We start from the raw sequence: 16,516 nt of genomic DNA on the forward strand, positions 1-16,516 counted from the left end.
CCTGCCCCTGGATATTTCCATTACATGCATCTGAGGAAGTGGGTATTCACCCACGAAAGCTCATGCTCCAAAACGTCTGTTAGTCTATAAGGTGCCACAGGATTCTTTGCTGCTTTTACAGATCCAGACTAACACGGCTACCCTCTGATACTTAACAATTGCACTGTTTAGTTATTAAATTCATGAGGTGGTGTACCTCAAGTTTTTCCTCTTATATAGCAGACCAAGTTTGTAATGTTTTTCCTGCTGTGTTAAGCTTTAAGTTTATTCACAGGTAATAGCTGAGAAGCATCATTACCATATTACTTTAAAGGATTTTTCCAAAAATCGTACACTCTATAAGTTGTTACAGGGGTACTTACTAACATTAAATTTATTTTAATGTTTAATATTAACAATAACATTAGCATCAAATATATTAAAGGTATCTTGTTATACCATGCCTTTTATGTAGGCAGTTTGTTTGCTGACCAGGTATGTTTTTTATTTGCAGCTTCTTTTGTGCTGGCAGTTCTCACCTTTCTTTATCAGTTAGGTAATTTGCATCAATACAGGCTTGACTTTAGGATTCAAAGCCATCAGCAGAGCTCAGAGACTCTGTCTTAACACACAGGGATCTGAAAAAGAAAAAAACCAGCCTATTGCGGCTCTTTTTGGAGCCCGAATAGGATTTTAATTCAGCAGCATGTTTCATTTGCATTTCTTTACCCCTTTTTACAATATACACCGCACATGTCCGAGGGAAAATGCGCATTCCTTCTATACTATAACTTTTTAAAAACATTAGCCATATCAATTTTTACATAAGGTGTAACTGTTTCTTTTGTTCTTACAGAGTTTTCATGTACCCTTATAAAAGTGACAGTCTGATTACACAGAGATATTTTAAGGCTCGGTGTTTTTAACATTGCTTCTTTTTGTTTTGTGCACCTCACCTCTGCTGTTGCTTCAGAGGGTCACTGTTAATTTCTTATTCTTTCACTACAGCTCTTATCTGCTATTGTTACAAAAAAACCAAACCAAACAAACAGACTCCAGAATCTCTACCTATTCTCCTGATTTTGACTGCCCTATTGCAGCCATGACTTGGTCTTTATTTAAAAACATTTTTATTTTTGTAAAGAATGAAGTTACCCCTTAAGGGTTAAATGCTAAATCCCAAAGCTAAACAACACTAATTGCCTGTGTCTTGCAAAAAGGTCTGTCAGTTTTGCAACTTTGAATTAAAGAGTCAAAATAATTTTTAGTGGCATTAAAAACCAAAAACAAAATCAATTTATCTTACACCTACAAAACAGGAGTTTTACAAACCAGATGTGTTGGTTTAGATTCTTAGAACTTTACATAGACAAATAGATACATACACATTTTCTTTTCCTTGACATTTTTTTACACTGCTTTTTTTTGCATAGCTGTGTGTATGTGTGTGTATATGTGTATATATGGATTATTTACAGGCACTCTTCTGGAAAAGGGCCCATTTTCCATTCAGAATGGCTGCAAAGAAACCAAGAATTCTCTCTCTTTAACATGGTCCTTTTTAACATTTTCCACAAAGTTTAACTGCTTAATTCTCTTCAGCCTCTGTAGAGCTAACTTTTCACTCTCTTTTCTTAATTCACTTGTTTATGTTCCAAAATGACACTTTTATCACCTCAGATTTCACCCTTTTAAGTATTGGTCCAGGGGTTCATGCCTGCACTTACTACTTTTCTTACTCCTGACACTATTCCCTTAGGGCTTTCAACCTGTTTCTTTATCTGTTGCTTGCCTGCTTGTCTGGGCCCGATCCTGCTTTTTCCAATGAACCGTTTGTGAGTGATATTGTGGTCATTTCACAATTTTGAAAGAAATGTTCAAGGAAAGGGACCAGGAAGGGTGGGGGCTAGTTGAGGAGCCCACCCTCCTTGCTGAATTGGTAGTGGAACACTAAAGAATCAGTTTTTGAGGCAGATAACAAAGGGGAACAGAACAAGGGGCTTTTTGTCCTTTTTACAGTGAGATGGGAGTATGAAGGGGGTTAGATCGATCCGGGGTTTGGAGAACAGGGTAAAGGGGAGCGCTCTGTCTGGTGATGGGAGAGGAGGCTTTTAATAAAGCTTTTAACTTATTATTTGAATATTTGAGAGAGGTGAGTTTTGATTTCGTCCACCTATGATTTGCCTCTTGCCACCACTGCATGAAACAATTAACCTCTCCTTTAGCCAATTTAGTTTTAGGTTGGCCGAGTTTGTCCTTTAAGACGTCCACTCAGTCTTTGTTTCAAGATTTTAACAGTGGCCACTGAGTTTGGGATCCCCGTGAGTTAGCATAGACCATTTTTCCAGAAATTTACCGGAGTCTGGACCCTTTTTACAGGAGTCTGGACCCATCCTAAATACATAAAATGAGCAGGCGTTCATTTAGGGAACTGTCCTGACTTAGACGTCTGGTTACCCATACAGGAGGACTTCACACACCAATCACACAAGAAGAAAATTTGAGTTCGTCAGAGCGATGCCCAGTGCAACACACAAAAGGAACCCACAGGCTACTGCCTCAATCGCCCTTGCTTCCACACTAGAGGTTTTACCCAAAGTGCGGTGCGGCTGCCATTGTGCAGATTCCACTCACTCAGACCGCGGGGACAGGAACCCCTTGGTCGGCTGATCCCCGGACAGAGACGGCACCCAGACTCAAACACTCCACAAGAGGACAGATAGACCCAGAGACAGGACAGTCCTCAGTCCGGACAAAACACAGAAATAATTACCTGACCAGATTCCTGATGTCAGATCCCAGGATCCCTACCAGAACAGAGTGGGAACCAACAGGTTCGATGGCGTAGACTTCACTGTGGTTGTGCGCCTTTCCGCCCTAGTGGAGGACCGCTCGGGCCAAATGCCCAGGTGCCGGCTACCAGGGTCATCCTACAAAAACGATCAGGAATCACACAGCCCCAGTGAAGACGGTTGCCATCTCGGTGGAACCTCCAAATTGTCAAAGTTAGAATCAGGACTCACAATTTGTCAGACCACTCTGTTTATTAGCGCAGCGCTCCGCCAATAACATTCAGAATATGTGAGCACCATGCAAGACACAAACTATCTTATTTATACAGATAAAAGGGCGAGCACTTAACAAGATAACAAAGGAAGCAGAATCTGATAAGATATGCATGTCTAGCCCAGGTAAACTTATTTCCTTACTAACTATTACCGATCCTCTGTTAATGTTTCGCCATTAGCACCCTTGTTTATGCCTAATGTTTCTTTTCCTGGCACCTGTATTTCAACATTTCTTATTTCTGCTTAAAGGTACATACAACATTTCTTTAATCCATTCTTATTTTTACAATTTAATGCATTCTACTTTCACACTTGCTTTCCAATATCTCAGACCAAGTCCAAGTATAGCCATGTCTACCCTGCATTCTATTAATCTCTGCTTACTCTCCCATTATTACCTTCTGTCCCTTGCTACTCCACAAAGTTTATACCCTCCCAACTCACTACTCTTAGCTCATCACTTGCTGCCCCCAACATTCGCTCCATGGTCACCACTAGCCCAAACCATCCCCTGCTGTCCTTCCTGTCTCCCCTTTGTCTTCCCATCCTATACCCTTTATTGCTCCCCACTGCCTGACATGTAGCTTTTTTTTTTTTAAACTAGGAAATTCCTATATGAAAATTAAGTTTGAGTTAAGGCTCTAAAAGCGCTTATCCTTTCAACACAATCCGATAAAAATAAAGGAATACCAGTTAAGACTATGTTAACACCCAAAAACCCCTCACTTCACCAATTCACAACCTACATCTCGTCATGCCATCATGCACTTGTGGACTTATCCTCTCAGCAGCAAATTCTCTTTCTTCTTGCCACTCTACACATATCCATTTCCTTTGCACCACAATCCGATACACGATCTTGGCTAAATATTGAAGTTGCTCTAACTGTGTCTAATAAAGAGATGTTTTGGTTTTTAAACTTAAAAAACCTGCAACCCAGGAGAATAACCAACCAACACATGTTAAAATGATCTATAAATTGGTGGAAAAACAGAATCATTTGCAGGGGTTGTTTAGGGCTGGATTAATTTGTGTTCCCTCAGAGGTGACCTAATATTGTAATTTGCACAAGTCTTCCAAGCTTTCCACCCTCAAGAAAAGGGGTAGTGGTCACTAGGTTTGTAGATTTGTCCTCAAATTTTAGTCCTAAAATAATACTCAAAGTGCTTTACAAGCATCAGTGGATTTAGCGCCTGTGCCAGTTAAGTGACCTACGCAAAGTCATGCAAGAAGTCTGTGGCAGAGCCAGGAATAGAATCCAGGTCTTCTGAGTCCCTGTCCTGTTCTTGAACCATGAAGTCATCCTTCCTGGTGTGATGGTAAATGTGTGCAAAATAAATGCCTCCTGGTTGTTCCATTTATATTATAATAGTGGATGTTCCATTGCAACTGTAAGCTATATTTGGGGAAACCATCTGATAATGAAGTCATTTTTTTTCCATAGGAGTCTTCATTATAATAGTCATTCTACTTACAAGTGGACTCCAATCTGTACATTGCAACACAACAACTTAGGACTTCCATTCTACCTTGCAATATCAGGAGTTGCTCTGTGTGAGTTTAGTATAATGGGAATTGTGGTTGAATTTACAATGGATAAATGATAAAACAGAACCACTGAGGAATATTTTGTTTTATCACATGAAGATGTCTTGTGATAAATTTTGATATAAAATATTGCTGTAGTTATTGTGCGTAGTATTTTAGAATGCAGTTTAAAACTGCATTCTACACTTCCTGGATAAATACTGCTACTTTGAATTCATTTACATAAAATAATGGTACTAAAATAGACAATGCATAAGGATGTTGCATTCTGAAGTTTTTCTCTGGGAAAACCACTAGCTGTGGAAAAGTCTTTCAGAAATGTATGTGTGTGTGTGTGAATGTTTTAAGAAGCTGCTGCTGATGCTTGTATTTGTACTGTCAGTGTCTAGTACCCTTGGTCATGGACCATGACTCTACTGTGCTTGGTGCAGTACTTACAATTTATGTTAATATGTTATTTTTTGATTGATGCAGTTAAAAGCTATTCCAGCATTTGCCTGAGTATAATTGATCATATTAGCCTGAGGATTAAGTCTACTAGCCAGGGTGAAAAATAGTTGCTCTGCCACATCCCCTGAACAGTAATTTAAAGGAATATAATAGTTGTGTGATGTTTACTCTGTACAGCAGCATTGTCAATGGAGTGTTCTAGTGAGGTAACAACATTCATCTCTTTTCGTTTTGTCCCCCTTCCTAGCCTGGCTTCATTTTTTTTTTTTCTTTCTTTCTGTATCGGAGATCATGATGTGTTTTCCTCCTCCTTTGCCATTTCTCTTTCTCCATCTCCATTCTCCCCTGTCCATCCCCAGAATCTCTAACAGTTCCTTACCCCCAACCATGTGTCTGCTCATGTAGGAATTGTAAAATGCACCAGACACCACACCGCCAGAGGACTAAATGTACTTGCCAAAGACCTGCGTGGAAGAGGATGGTGTACTCTCCTGACGCCACACCGAGGGAAGAAGTCAAGCCCACACTCCCCTGTTGATAAGAGGAATCCCCAAACCTTCCATCAGCTTCTGTTCCTAGAGCCTCCTTGGGGACTCAGTCTTCTGTAGCCTTTGACCTGCAGGTGTCTGAAAACCCCCCCCCCCACCTTAACCTCTTCTGAGTCTAACCCCTTCTATCCTTCCAGCATCCATTCTCTGAGGGCTTGTCTACACTACAGAGTTGCAGCGCTGGTGAGGGGGTTACAGCGCTGCAACTTAGGATGTGTACACACTTGCACAGCACGGCCAGCGCTGCAACTCCCTGTTTGCAGCGCTGGCCGTACACCCGGTCGAGCCTCGGGTGTAGAGGATCCAGCGCAGGATCACCAGCGCTGGTCAGCAAGTGTAGACACTCACCAGCGTTTTTGTTGACCTCCGTGGCATAAGCAGGTATCCCAGCATACCTTAGAAGCCTCTCTGGTAATCATGCAAACTCCACTGCCCTGGGCTCACCTGACCCCTCCTTTAAATGCTCCGGGAATTTTAAAAATCCCCTTCCTGTTTGCTCTGCCAGGTGTGGAGTGTAATTAATCCATCAATCACTCAGCAACCATGCCTCCACGCACCAAACGAGCCCCAGCATGGACCAATGCAGAGCTGCAGGACCTCATTAGTGTTTGGGGAGAGGAGGATGTGCAAGCACAGCTGCGCTCCAGAAGGAGAAATTATGATACCTATGGGCAGATATCGCAGTCCTTGATGAGAAGGGGTCATGAACGGGACGCGTTGCAGTGCAGGGTCAAAATTAAAGAGCTGAGGAGTGCTTACTGCAAAGCCTGTGAGGGAAATCGCCACTCAGGAGCTGCCCCCACAACCTGCTGTTTTTACAAGGAGCTGGATGCCATACTTGGGTGTGACCCCACTGCCAATCCTAGGAGCACGATGGAGAGTTCAGAGCAGGGAGAAGTGGGGGAGGTTGTAGAGGACGGCAACAGTGAGGCTACTGGTGTGGAGGGAGACACCCCGGAGTCCCAGTACACATGCAGCCAGGAGCTCTTCTCAAGCCCGGAGGAGACTAGCCAGTCGCAGCAGCTGGAAGTTGATGTTGAGGAAGAAGCTGAGGATCGTGCGCGGGGTAAGTAGATTTTTATGTTTTGGGAGAGGAGGATTTTGGTTATGGCTGCCTGCATGCATGCCCAAACGTGGAATAGCTCATTGATTTGCTGTATCACGTCTCTGTAATCTGCCTCGGTAATCTCTTGAAATGTTGCTACAAGAGCATTTGCAATTTGCTTTCTCAAATTGATCGGGAGAGCCACTGTGGTCCCTGTCCCGGTCAGGCTAACTCGTCCGATCCACTGTGCAGCGAGGGATGGGGGGACCATGGCTGCACACAGGCAAGCTGCATAGGGGCCAGGGCGGTATCCACATTCTTGTAGAAGACCCTCCCTCTCTTCCCAGGTAACACGCAGCAGTGATATATCTGGCAGTAGGAAACCCTGTTGAGAGTTTAGGGATAATTGAATGCAGGGCGCCAGGTTCGCGTTTCCCCAGCCCATGGCGCTCTGTTTTTAACCCCCCCCTCCCAGCACGTAGGCAGCCACGCGGTGCGCTCCGGTGTTCCCCACTCCCCCCTCCAAGCAGGCATCCAGCACCGCGGTGCGCTCCGGTGTTCCCCACCCCCCCCTCCAAGCAGGCATCCAGCACCGCGGTGTGCTCCGGTGTTCCCCCCCCCTCCCCCCTCCAAGCAGGCATCCAGCACCGCGGTGTGCTCCGGTGTTCCCCACCCCCCCTCCAAGCAGGCATCCAGCACTGCGTTGCTTCCCCAACCCTCACCAGCAGGACGGCGTGAACGCGGACCATAGAACACCCCCCCCCCCCCAAGCAGCTAGCTCACCACCTTCCTGTTCACTACTGTCCCCTCTTCAGGACACCAGCTAACTCCTGTACCCATTGCTGATAAACCCCAGGGACCCACTGGTCAATTCCCACTCCCAAGGGGAAATCGGGGCAAAACCACTCACCCCATTGCTCGCCATGACTTAGCTTGCCTGCCCTCTCTGTGTTATGTGTGGTATGTGAGAAGGATGCTACCAAAAGTCTAAAAAGTCCTTCAACATGTGATAATAAACAATGTAGCCTCTGTGTATTACATGGTTCTATCTCTCTTTTTTCTAGTGACCTTGACTACTGCAGCCGTATCACCAGCCTCACGTAGGTTGCAGAACTTGAGACGGAATCCTAGAAAATCAAAAGAGGAGTTGATGAAATCTGTTATGAGCCACTACAACAGAGAAAGTAGGAAGACACAGGAATGGAGAGAGAAGACCTATGAATGGAGAAAGAGTGTACATGGATGGAGGCAAACAGAAAGCAGGAGAAAGGAATTGTCTTCCAAAAAAACCACAAAGCAGATGATAAGCCTCCTGGCTCGCCAAACTGAGTCATTCGAGTCTATTGTAGCCATGCAGACAAATATGTACCGTAGTAACCCACAGCCCTCCCAAAGCCTTCTTCCTTGTTCCCCAGTATTTCCACAAAACAACTTTCTCCAGCAGCCAGTTCCTTATTATCTCCAGCTGCCCCCAACACCTGTAAGATCACCTACCAGCCCTGATAACTATAATTCTTACCCTGTTCACTCCACCCCTATTATTCTGCAGCAGAGTAATCCTGAATTGCAGCAGACATTGAATAGTGATCAAAATAGGACATATTAAAACCTGTGAATGTACAGTCCACCACCCCAACCCCCTTGCCTATTATGTACTGTATGTTGAATAAAGTTTTTTTTTCAATTTCACTACGTTATATTGTTGCTGGAAGTGGTAAATATTATACACCAAGGTAAAGCAAAGCACATCAAATGCATCAAACATTACTGTTGGCTCTCAGCGTCAAATTGCTCCCTTAAAGCATCCCTAATCCTTGAAGCCCTTTCCTGGGCCTCCCTATTAGCCCTGCTCTCTGGCTGAGCAAACTCATTCTCTAGGCGTCGAACCTTGGAGGTCCATTCCTCACTGAATCTTTCACCCTTCCCTTCACAAATATTATGGAGGGTACAGCACGCGGATATAACAGCGGTGATGCTGCTTTCCACCAAATCTAGTTTCCCGTAAAGACAGCGCCAGCGTGCTTTCAAACGGCCAAAAGCACACTCCACAGTCATTCTGCACTGGCTCAGCCTGTAGTTGAACCGGTCCTTGCTCCTGTCAAGCTTCCCTTTTTATGGTTTCATGAGCCAGGGCATTAAGGGGTAAGCAGGGTCTCCAAGGATCACAGTGGGCATTTCGACGTCCCCTACTGTGATCTTGCGGTCTGGGAAAAAAGTCCCGGCCCTCAGCCTCCTGAACAGGGAACTGTTCCTAAAGATGCGTGCATCGTGCACCTTTCCAGGCCATCCGGAGTAAATGTCAGTGAAACGCCCGCGGTGATCCATAAGCGCTTGCAGAACCACGGAGAAATACCCCTTGCGATTAACGTACTCTGATGCCAGGTGGGGTGGTGACAGAATAGGAATATGCGTCCCATCTATTGCCCCTCCACAGTTAGGGAACCCCATTTCTGCAAAGCCATCCACAATGTCCTGCACGTTCCCAAGAGTCACGGTTCTTCTTAGCAGGGTGCGATTAATGGCTGTGCAAACTTTGCATCAGCACCATTCCAACAGTAGACTTTCCCACTCCAAACTGGTTCACCACCGATCTGAAGCAGTCTGGAGTTGCCAGCTTCCAGATTGCAATAGCCACCCGCTTCTCCACTGGCAGGGCAGCTCTCAATCTCGTGTCCCTGCGCCGCAGGGTAGGGGCGAGCTCAGCACACAGTGCCATGAAAGTGGCTTTTCTCATCCGAAAGTTCTGCAGCCACTGCTCGTCATCCCAGGATTGCAGGACGATTTGATCCCACCACTGAGTGCTGGTTTCCCGAGCCCAAACGCGCCGGTCCACGGAGCTGAGCACGTCTGTTACTGCCACAAGCAATTTACTGTCTTCACAGTGAGGCGATTCAATATCATCGTCTGACTCCTCACTGTCACTCTCACTCTCACTTTGCAGCTGAAGGAATAGCTCTACTGCCAAGCGCGATGTGCTGGCAACATTCATCAATAAGGTCGTCAGCTGCTCAGGATCCATTTATAACAAAAATCGCAGAAAAAGCGCTGTAGAATCTCAATGCCGCCAAACTGCTCGGAATGTGTAGCAAAGCACCACGGGGCGTTGGAACAGGAAGCGGAAAGACAATCACACTTCCTTCCCCTTCCCACAAGCCACAGCGCCGAAATGGGACGAGGTGCTCTGTGGGATAGCTGCCCACAATGCACCACTCCCAACAGCGCTGCAAGTGCTGTTAAATGTGGCCACACTGCAGCGCTGGTTGCTGTAAGTGTGGCCACTCTGCAGTGCTGGCCCTATACAGCTGTACTAACACAGCTGTAACTACCAGCGCTGCAAAACCGTAAGTGTAGACATACCCTGAGTCTCTGCTTCTCCCCTCTGTTCTTTGTCCCCCCACCTCTGTGTCTGTCTCTCTTTCTCTTTGCTGCCTTCCTTTCCCTCTGTGTTTAGATCCTTCTCCCTAATGAATCTTCACAGCCTGCCTCTGTTGCTTTTCCAAGAGACATCTATGTGAAACTGGTGGATTTTGAGTAGCAGCAATGAAAACTGGCAAGGATCTGTTAAAAATTCTGAACAGCAGCAGAGTCCTTGGAAATGTCCTGGCTGCAGACTCTGCAGAGATCAGTGCATTAGTTTACACTTGCTTCCGCAGATTTTAACATCAGGAAGGGACCGTTGTGAGCAAACAGTTTGACTTCTGCTATAACACTGTACATAGAACTTTGATCCAATAAATTATAAGCCAAATAACGTATGGATGAAATAGAGGTTGTTTTCTAGAAAAGACATCCAGACTTGACTCGAAAGACTTAAAAGGATGGAGAATCCACTTTTCCAGTGGTTAATTACCCTTGCTAAAAAAGAGGAAAAATTTTTTTTAGCTTGAATTTTTCTAGCTTCCTGTTCCAGCCGTTTTATATTGTTATGCATTTGTCTGCTGTATGAGATTCTTCAACTATCAGAAATCTTCTCCCTTGCTTAGGGATTTATAGATCATGATCAAGCCTCCTCTTCACCTTCTCTTCAATAAGCTGTAATAATTGAGCTCCTTAAACCTTTTTTGTTTGTTGCGTTTGGATTCTCATCTTTTGAAGATTACTAATTTATTTCTCAGTTACTAAGTGATCTGAGGAGTCAGTAAAGCTCTCTGGGCCTTTCTTTCATTATCTGTACAAGGGGAATAATATTAATGTTTGATCTCACTGGTGTTGTGAACATTAATTCATTAATGTTTTCAAAGTGTGGAATGTGTTATGGAATGTGATTTAATACTTAATCTGTTTGCTGTGAGAATGCTCGGACTCATGAGATTTATGCAAGTCATTTTGTAATTTCTTTGGCTGGTGGGCCTCTTTTTGTTTTGCTTTTAAATGTTCAGAATGGGCTTGGAATTGAATTTATGCTGTAGCTCCTCTGGTTTTCTGAACCCTGCTGTAATCTGGCAGGACTCTGCATTTGTATCTCTCCTCCCCCACACCCTCTTTATAGTAGATATAAAAACACTGATGCTATAAGGCCGCATTTATAAGGGAAAAAAAATCTTATGTAGGAAAAAAGCGTAATAAAATGGGCATATGAAGTTTGATGTGGAGATTCAGGATATTTCATGCAAGTACATAAAGCCTTTTGTTCCAAGGGATCCCAGAATTTGTTTGTGAACTATATACAGAGAATACTACTGATATGTAGTTAATGGGATGCCCAACGATAGGTAAAATTTTGGCCAAGGAAACAAGGTTCAAAGCCTACTTGCTCCCTCCAAAATTCCCAAAGGATTTTGAATGTCCATGTGGAGCAGGTAGGACCTTGTGCATTTTTGGTGTGTGTGTGGTGGGTTTTTTTTGTTTTGTTTTGTTTTGAAAACGATATCATGGTAAGCGGCATGCTACCCATTTTATCTCTGTTAAGATGAAGGGCCGAGTTTTGACTTAGCCAAAGTTTGTAACTGTAGTCCCAGGAAGTCTAGGGGTTCCAAATTCTTCTGAGATCGTCCTCAAGTCAGTAATCGTTGCGGATGTGAAGGGAGTCATGTATAGGGCCCTACCAAATTCGTGGCCATGAAAAATGCTTCACGGACCATGAAATCTGTTCTCCCCCTGTGAAATCTGGTGTTCTGTGTGATTTTACCCTAGACTAAACAGATTTCATGGAGGAGACCAGCATTTCTCAACTTAGGGGTCCTACTCAAAGGTGCGCTGTGGGGTGTGTGTGTATATGTGTGTCACAAGGTTATTTTAGGGGGGTTGCGGTATTGCCATCCTTACTTCTGCGCTGCTTTCAGAGCTCGGTGGCCGGAGAATGGAGGCTGCTGACTGAGGGCCCAGCTCTGCAGGCCGCAGTGCAGAAGTAAGGGTGGCAATAACATAAATGCCATCCTTCTTTCTGCGCTGCTGCTGGTGGCAGCTCTGCCTTCAGAGGTGGGCTCCTGGCCAGCAGCCGCCGCTTTCCAGCTGTCCAGCTCTGAAGGCAGTGCTGCTGCCAACAGCAGCACAGAAGTAAGGGTAGCAGTACCACAACCTCCCTACAATAAACTTGCAACCCCTCCCCCCCGCAAGTTACTTTTTGGGTCAGAACTCCTACATTTACAACGCACTGAAATTTCATATTTAAATAGCTGAAATCATGAAATTTACTATTGTTTAAATCCTATGACTGTGAAATTGACCAAGACGGACCCCGAATTTGTTAGAGCCCTAGTCATGTACAAGGACTGGAATAGGATTCAGTGAGGCTTTACTCTGAAAAAAGATTGTACAAAATTTTTTTGTCATGGAGCTTCATATTTAGCTCTCGAGTCACTTAGTGATAATGTGCTCACTTGACAAGTGAAACAATGGTTCTAAGAAGCAGTCCTGCTAACACACCTTGGGCCCTGAGAGCCCAGCAGTGCTCTTTCCTTTTTTGGATATCATCACAAGTAATAAAGGGTCACCAGGCCCAGTTACACTGTTAGTTCTAGCTGTGGAACCCTGTTGTCTTCAGCACCAAGTCTACCTGATTGGAACGTAGTAAACAATGTTGTGGACAATGCTCAAGAAGGAATAGAATACAGCTGGCTTTCTCTAGTTACGTGGGCTCTGCAGGACTAGCAGGGATATGTAGCAGTAAATGCTTACCCTTGGATATTTTAGTCCACAGAGAGGAACCTAAATGCATGCACAGAGCAGATCTGCTAAGTAAGATGATGCTGTTTTGTACATAGTTGCTTGTCACTGCACTTTAAGTGGAGGAGCTTGTGTTTCTCATTAAAGCATTGATTCCTTCCAGCTAATTGCGTGTGTGTGGTTGTGAAATTTCTGCTGATCTCACACGTGCAATAAAGAGGGGGTGGGGAAATTTTGCCTGAAGGAGAAAATATCCATCCAGAGGAGGAGGAACATTGGAGACTACATCATTATAATAAACATTGTTCCTTAGGGCTTTGTTGTTCCACCAAGACAAAAGACCTTGAATTTAAGCCCAGTAGTGGAGAGAAGGTTCGCAGAGGGGGCAGGGCGGAGAATGAAAACAACTGAGTAAGTCCTTGTGGTGCAATCGCTGACATAAATCTGTCTTTCCTGAATATCCTGAACTTCCCAGGCATTCAGTCTGCAGCCAAAAGAACAAAAGGCACGACAGTTTCGTTGGAAATAATCAGGTCTCTAGAGGCCTGCAGATGAAGTTATAGCCCAGTTACCTCAAACATCTGTAACCTGAAGGTCTGTGCTGGTGAAAATGTACAGATATTTACCGTTCTTACACTATTTTCTATTGCCATTGCCATTCTAGTGCAAGCAGGGTTGCAGGGCAGAGTAAAGGAGCAATGGCAGCAGGGAAAGCTGCATGTGCCCTGATCTGCCCCACCCCTCTACTGGAAAAGTCTTCCTGCAGCTGCAAGTAAAGGGAAAGGCAGCCAACAGTGGGAACGGCTCACGCGGACAGGGCTGCGGGCTCAGGCAGCAGCAGCATAATGACAAACAAAGCCTCTTGTCTCGTCTCCGCTTTCATGGCTTTATGTTCTATTGCAAAAACATCATGTGGGCCTGGCTCCATGGCACCACCAATGGACCAGTCTCCCCCATATGGGTAGTAGAGGAGGCCACCAGGGGACTGAGGAGCAAAGCAGTTAAAATTAGAAAATCGCAAATAAGACAAAACCAGAAAGAATGACAGGGAGGTAGAGGAGAAAATAGAGCAGTCGTGGGCAACCTGCAGCCCGTGGGCCACACACTGCCCATCAGGGTAATCCGCTGGCAGGCTGCAAGATAGTTTGTTTACATTGACCGCCCTCAGCTCCCAGTGGCTGCAGTTCGCCGTTCCTGGACAATGGGAGCTGCGGGAAGCATTGCAGGCCGCAGGGACATGCTGGTCGCCGCTTCCTACAGCTCCCAAAGGCCGGGAACATTGAACTGTGGCCAATGGGAGCTGCGGGCGGCCGTGCCTGCAGATGGTCAATGTAACCAAACTGTCTCGTGGCCCACCAGTGGATTACCCTGACGGTTTGTGTGTGGCTCATGGGGCCGCAGGTTGCCCACCACTGAAATAGAAGGTAGTAACTGTGCCCGGAGGTAGGACACTGAGTAGCTTCCATTGCAGGGCACGCGTAGGGCTTCTGACTTTCGTTTTTAAGCAATAAATAGTGATTTGGGGGTGTTTTAATAAGAAAGAGAAATCTCTGTTTATCCAACAAACATCAGAACTGATTACTTGTGTCTGAGAGCTAGTCTACACGGAACAGTAGTGTGGACTACGGGAATGTGATTTCTAAAGCCCGCTAATATGTTGGACAGTAACTGGTCCATGTAGACCATGTTGTGTACACTAAAGATTCCTAGTGCTCTTTAACATAGTTCTGTTTGAAACAGTACTATGTTAAAGTGCACCAGGGAACATTACAAAAAGCCTGCCATTACAGTAGTGTGTATTGCATGTATACTAAATTACTCAGTATATACAAGGAGAGAGCCCCAAAAATCCCCAATTTCTGGAAATCTACATAAAACTCAAATTACTAAAAAATAAACCCTGAAAAACTAAATTAATAACCGCCCCCCCCAAAAAAAACCCCAGAAGCCCTAGACAGGTGCACAGAACAGATGGAGAACACTGCATTAATACATTGCCTTCATGTGGGTGTATTAGTGATTTGTGCAGTGTATTGGAATGGGAAATAACACTTACACATTACCATGTCTCTTGGTGGTATCTTCTCATCAGCTGCTTTGGTCATCCAGTGATACAGCCTTAATGTAGCGTAGATCCTTCTGATTAATTCAGCACAATCTTTCTTTGTCAGGCAAGAGGTTGCACACGATTCCCATTACCATTGCCTGAATATCTGCTCATGCTGAATAGCCTGTATTACCTGACTTTCAAATAGTCATTTATTAAGTCAATCAGAGAGAATACAAACATTTTCATATGGAAGGGGCAATTTTGGGGTTTGTTTGTTTGTTTGTAGACTATCTGCTGGTTTCACCAGCCATTATTAGGAGATGTTCCTCTCTAGTCTGTGAAAAGAGGTATTTTGCGTTCTCTCTCTCTCTCTCTCCCTCCAGAACATACACATTTCAGAGCGAGGGATTTTCATTTACCATGACAACCAAAGAAACTGCAGAACCATGTGTTTGCTTTGTCTTTCATATGATTTATTATTTTATTTTAAAAATTCATATTGCTAATCGAGTTAGGAAACCTCAGTGGTTTTTTTCCACCCCTCTCTTATGAATTATATCCCTGTCTTACCTACATAGTATTTTGTAGGGAGCCGTAGACAACTTGGTAATGCTAATATTTTCATGATCCCTTCTAAGAAAGTGATTTTAGCTAATAACCAAAGAACAAAAAAAAAGTATCACACTGAAATAATCTTGATACAGAGCCTAGCACAATGGGGTTCTGGCCCAATACAAATAATAGATCGCAATAACAATGAATCACATTAATATTTAACAATCAGAGTGCTAGTGACTCTAGCATGGAAGTAATAGTCTTTTAGTTCATGTTTTTTTTTCCCTCTGTACAGCAGTGATACTCAGACTCAGGCTCGGGAGCTGCAAGTGGCTCTTTAATGAGTCTCCTGCAGCTCTTTGCAGCACATGATATTAAAACACCATGTCATTTAATTATTAACCAATCAGGATGCTTTTACTATATTATTAACCAATTGTAGAATACTTGCACAGTCGTTTTGCTGTGAGAATATATAAATAGTAAATGGAACAATGAATTCACACTACTGTGACTCTTTTGGGTAATATTAATCGACGATTTGGCTCCTGGACTACTGAGGTCTGAGTATCACTGTTATAGAGGCTGGTGTTTATATAGAATCATAGTGGCCAAGAGATGGAAGGCTCATAAAGCCTATTCCCATGCCAGGGCAGGATCTAGCAAAGACAGAAGGAATGTCTGACAATTAACAGATTATACTCTTGGCAGGCCTGCTCCTATTGAAATCAGTGCTAGACCTTCCATTGACTTCAGCGAGAGACGGTTCAGGCCTTCAATCTTAGCTGAAAGGCAAGAAGAAGCACTGATACCGTCAGCCTGTGGATAGCACCAGTATTAATCCTGCCTCTTTAAAATTGCTGTAATCTTAAAACAAAAAACAAAATCAAGCACTGCTCTGTTATTAAGGCATAAAAATATATGGCCACCAGTATGGTGCTAACACCCCATCTTCCACCTGTAAAGCTGTGTGTGAGCGCCCTCTATAGCTCTGTAGCTGAACTGTAACAGTTCCCAGAGTTGTGCACACTCATGCTGATATCAGTGCTCAGGGAGAGAAATTAATTGGGTAATGTTTGCTTTAAGTAAACAAGACGGAACCATTTAATTTTAGCCAGGCAGCTCTATAAATGCTTACAAGTGTTTCCCAGTCTCATGTAGGCTACTC

The 16,516-nt window shown here is 44.3% G+C and overlaps 1 protein-coding gene across 4 annotated transcripts in view; it reads left to right on the forward strand.

Moving 5' to 3' along the window:
• Positions 1-16,516, forward strand: part of RAB30 (RAB30, member RAS oncogene family) — a 112,287-nt gene that overhangs the window by 29,412 nt on the left and 66,359 nt on the right. The gene's annotated exons all lie outside the window — the stretch shown is intronic.

Source organism: Gopherus flavomarginatus, chromosome 1 (genome assembly GCF_025201925.1).
Source record: "Gopherus flavomarginatus isolate rGopFla2 chromosome 1, rGopFla2.mat.asm, whole genome shotgun sequence".
Taxonomy (NCBI): Eukaryota; Metazoa; Chordata; order Testudines; family Testudinidae; genus Gopherus; species Gopherus flavomarginatus.